Source organism: Penaeus vannamei, chromosome 26 (assembly GCF_042767895.1).
Source record: "Penaeus vannamei isolate JL-2024 chromosome 26, ASM4276789v1, whole genome shotgun sequence".
NCBI lineage: Eukaryota > Metazoa > Arthropoda > Malacostraca > Decapoda > Penaeidae > Penaeus > Penaeus vannamei.
In genome coordinates, this window is record NC_091574.1 from 22,120,647 (window position 1) to 22,125,646 (window position 5,000).

The following is a 5,000-nucleotide window of genomic DNA, read 5'->3' on the forward strand; positions in this document are numbered from 1 at the left end:
AAATGTCCTCACAAGCGGATTTCCGTTTATTTAAAATCATAATAAAGTAGCATGTACTTTGAGCGCTTTAGTTTGAAGCTTTTATGAACCTCGTTGGGGTTTCTGTAATTTTCCTTGAATCTTAAAATCACATGGAATGGGTTCACGAACACTCCATCAACTCTCATTTCGATGTATAACCGAAATACGCACATAAATATATCGAATACATATCCAAAATGAATAATTACATCAAGGCGACGCCGTTCACTAGCAAACACTGACGCGCCTTAAAGAAATACACTGAAAACACCACAGCGCGACGCCATTTTTCACAGCACTTTGTACCTCCCTCGTCATCATGTCCTATTTTGAAGCAGATATTTAAATTCTATTAGCACACCAATCCATCAGATTGATAAATTTACTCATGTCGGTGTATATAATCAACATAGAGCACCACCGACGAACCAAACTGAGCCTTAAAATAAGCCCAACCAACCAGGATCCACCAAGCTTACCCGTCCAAAGTGATGCGATGCAAGCACCTGCACTTCTTCCTCTATTTTTCCACCTTAATATTCAATCCACCACATCCTTAGATTTCTAACACAATCGCTGTAATATCTAATTGCCTGTAGTCAACAATTATCACTGTTAGACTGAGTGTATCCGCGATAAATCACAAAAATGTCACGACATCACTCACACACAACAAAGAGCAGAGACATTACAAAATGGCTGCCGCGCACACCCCGGGCTTCGGGCGAGACACAAAAAATTATCTTCGCTCTAAACACGCCTGCGATTCGCCACTTAACACTCTGCGCTGGGAGACTCTGTGCGTTACTTCTTCGCTGTTGAGCCCGAGGTGCTGTCCCAAGGCATAAAAGTATATTAATTATATCAATAGGTGCATCCATTAAAACAATGGCCAAAATCGGCTGTATTTAAGCAGCCGCTCCGTTTTCTTTGATGTGGAGACGAGTGACTCGTGATTGGTCGACGCGCCCGACAAGCTGTCAATGGGTCAATGACGTATTTATGACGTCACTGCACAACGCAGGAGATGAGGTGCACGTGGGAACGATATGCCAACAAGACGTAGCACCCAGCCGAGGAACATGTTTTGCTAATTATGTTAATGCAGGCTGTGTTAACTGGCCCGAGGAGTTAATTGGGTCAATGTTCACTCATTTACACCATCTTCTCATCTGACAGCGGGGCGTGCGCGTGGCTTGTGATCTCGTCTATTATTACTCCTTCAAGGGTGTGTAGTTAATGTCGCACCGCGAAAGCACGCAATGGGTTTCTTATGATAGCTTGCCAAGTTTCATGACGCCCGCATTGGCCTTTGCCTGATGCTAACCTAGGGGTAACAAGTTTAGCCTTTGGACGCCGTTGCTTGAGTACACACCTCTGTGTCAGGAACTAGGTTAGATTTACGGGCAAGAGTCTGTGCTACAGCCCAAGAGGGTTTTAAATAAAGACCTGTCTATTGGGGCCAAGCGAGTGATGAGATCCACAGGGGCGGCGAGGGGCTGTGAGAGGGATAGGGGCTAGATTAGGGTGTCCCACCGGATGGTGTTGGCGCCCACAGGTTAAAGCGTCCGAAGTATTGTGAGGCATACGTAGGTGTTGAGGCCCACAGGGTAGTTAGTGCCTCGGGTGACGTGCTCCTCTGAGTGAAGAGGCCCACAGGGCTCCCAGACGCTGCGTGCAGACTCGCTGGATGTTCTTGGCGACAGGTTGAGTGATATCCCTGTCTAAACACATTCATTAGCCCATGAAGATGGATACGCTAACAGTGATAACAAAGATATATATTCTTTGATATTGATGGGGATCATATGTAGAGCTGTAGGTGTCTTGTTTGTTTTACCTCCAGTACGAATTGTTTCTCACAGAATAGTTATTTTGTTCCACAAATACAATAGTAACTGTATGTTGGAAGACCGTCGATGATTTCCTTGTTTTTTTATGTATTAAATGTTAACACTCCTAACTCTGATGACGTGGGTATATTGCATCAGGAGAGCTAAACCATTTATGAATATTTGTGTAGCACCATGGCTTAATTTGATAACTCGTCCGTGTCGATAAAAGTCATTCCATTATCATACACTACAAAACCACAGATACCCGATGCTCTTCCAGATAGCAAAAGAGAAAACGGAAAAAAACGGCTGAGAAACATTATGTTGGCAGGAATGAGAACGAGGCAAGTGATAATCGATGGTCTGCGGGCGAGGCTGTCACCGTCATCTCAGGCTGTCCCAGAAATGGTATCAGGGAGGAGCGCGAGGCGGAGGGCGGGCTGTGAAGGGCTGATTATCCGATTGTCACAGGTGCTGACAGGGAGGACGCCATGATTGAGCCTTAGACTAGGAAGCAGCAAGGAACTGTACGTCGTTACGATGCCTGTCAACGGCCAGTAATGCGATCGTTAGGGCGTCAGTAGTTCTTGTGGCAGTCGCTCATGCATCACACTTCAACGTCAAGAGCTGTTAGGGGTGTCACTTGTCGCCTGATCTGCATCTGCATGTTTTTGTGCAGGGTTTTATGTGTCGCCAATGCAGTTTGACAACACGCCTTATGGATGTTTATGCGGAGGGGGAATGTTTGTGTTCCAGTCTGAGGAAATAATTTACGCACAACAACAGATATCAGATGTATAAATACCAATTCTTCAATCTGCCATTGATGTGTTGGTTATTACTGATGTAATAATTGATCTACAATCCATGAGATTTTATGAAAATGGGAGTCATGATACCATTGTCAGTCAGATTAGTAAATAAAAGCGTGTTTAGTGTTTGTTTCACTAAGCCGCTACAAGATACGTTATCTCGTGCGATAGCGTCCGATAACATCCCGATAAACTGGCGCAATTCGTCATCTATACAAATAATGTGTGTGAAGGCAAGTTACTAACAACTTTCTATCCACTGATCAGGTTTGATTGCTTTATTTACCCATTTGATTAAAGCTATTGAACTTCAATAATATAATGAACACACTCTGATTTGTAGTATTGTTTGGTAATGGAAAAATGTGCTGATAAACATTAAGATAGAGTTGGAGCGCCGAAAAAGGGAAGTGTAGTCTAGTACCGTCCAATTGTGATGACACTGCAGGTTTTGTTGATAGTTCCCTAGCAGTGTGATACATGACTTGATTTTGAACTTCATGGCTTGATTGTTGTCACGAGGGATTTGGTTGTGACGTGATGGTCCGATTGTGGCGTGATGGCGTGTGACGTCACAGAGCTGGGCTTCAGGAATGATCGAGTTTCGTGGCCCTCACACGAGGCCGAGCGCGCTTGGCGGAGGTCTCGGGCTCTGTCGTGCAATAATTCAGGCTTCCTCCTTATCAGCGTAATCACCCACGCCGCCAGCATGCAGTGGGGACCAAGGAGGGAGGTTCGAGCGAAATCATACAAGGGCGCCGTGATGCAGGGTGCCATAACGGTGCGATGATGACGTACTCGTGACGTGGCAATGACGTCACTACTTATCGGTGACGTAACGGGGAGATAATGACGGAGTGGCGGCACATAATAACACTCCGGCCGGGGTGATGTACGCGTGTGCTGCCCGTGACGTCAGCAGGGAACTCCAGGCGTTTCTCAGAGTGCGTGGTGTCAAAGAAGAAACCAGAGAGCTCCCTTCTTTGCTACCAGGAACTCGATGAAGTTGAGAAAGTTGGAGAGGGAATACTCGGGATCCTCGGTGAAGTTAGTCTCGTCTTATGTACTTGCTATTTCTTTCTGCAAGATCGTTAACTATGAGGAAGATTATAAAGTTATTTGCATTATTCCAGTAACTTTAAAATTAAATTGTATTAAGCATAAGAGGAAGGTAACGTCAATTTGCTGTTAAGATAAAAGTGGATGTATCTTTACTTCCTGAATACATCATATGTGTGGAATCGAGTTTTGATATTAAATTTAACCGATATAGCGGGGTAATTATAATGCAATTGATTTTGTAGGAGGATTAATGTAGTCTCGACAAAATCGTTACTCCAATTGCAAGTTTTCCTGCTGTCGTAATGATATGATAATTTTGTTGCAAGGGAAAATCCTATGACAACGAAGCAATTATTCTGACAGTTGTATCTGTTCAGAGCGTCACTCAGTATGTGAATGTTCGCATCACAGAGTTGATTTTGCCATAAACACGACAGCATTATTAAGAAACTACCTGGTCCTAATGGCATCGTCTCCGTAACAGGGAAACTTGGGCAATGTGGTCCTTATGAGGTACTATTGAATCGTGTCGTCATCGTGAGGAGCAGAGCCGCTATTGGTGCGCTGGGCCGGTGACGTCATACCCAGGGTCATTACTGCCATCGTAGTGCTTCTGAGACCGAAACTTCAGATGGCACGTTATATTAAACACCAAAGGAAACACACGCTCAAACCCCACACATTCCTAGGGAAACAGAGACCCCATTATCTCCGCCACAAGTATGAGCGAATGTTAAGAGGGGCTATAATGATATTAATAATAATGATGATAATAATAAAAGCACACACACATACGCTCATACCAACATAACCACATCACCTGAACCTACGACAAACGCACCTAACACGGAAGTCCTCACAGCAACATAGCCCGCAGAACATTCGCGCGGAGTAGCTCTCAAAAAAAAAAAAAAAAAAAAAAAAAAAAATCGTGCGGGCGCAGGCCCTGCTGTGAGTCAAAGGGAAATACTCAGCCGAAGGAGGAGGGGTGGAGGGAGGGAAGCCAGTACGAGCTTGACTTTGTGAATGAACGCAGGACTGGGGTGTGGTGCCGGAGGGGGGGGGGAGGGGGCGTTATGCGGTGTGTTTGTGTGCGTGTGTGTGTGTTTGTGTGTGTGTGTGTGTGTGTGTATGTGTGTGTGTGTGTGTGTATGAACCAGCTTGGGTACTGGTTCTTTCACTCGTTCAGTCAAAGCCCGTCATTCATTCAGGCTTTTAACTAATCCATACAATAGTCTTCCACTCAGTCTATCCATCCGTTCATCCACCT

General features: G+C 44.9%; 1 protein-coding gene across 8 annotated transcripts in view; it reads right to left on the bottom strand.

Moving 5' to 3' along the window:
• Positions 1–837, bottom strand: part of LOC113823309 (histone acetyltransferase KAT6A) — a 101,582-nt gene extending 100,745 nt beyond the window's left edge. For 4 of the 8 annotated variants that reach the window (XM_070140166.1, XM_070140164.1, XM_070140165.1 and 1 more), the window contains exon 1: positions 501–836. The gene's annotated coding sequence lies outside the window, so the exon portion shown is untranslated. Of the gene's footprint in view, positions 1–500 lie in introns of all 8 variants that reach the window. The other 4 variants (XM_027375943.2, XM_027375931.2, XM_070140167.1 and 1 more) reach the window with 3 other exon arrangements.
• Between the last annotated feature and the right edge of the window lie 4,163 nt (positions 838–5,000).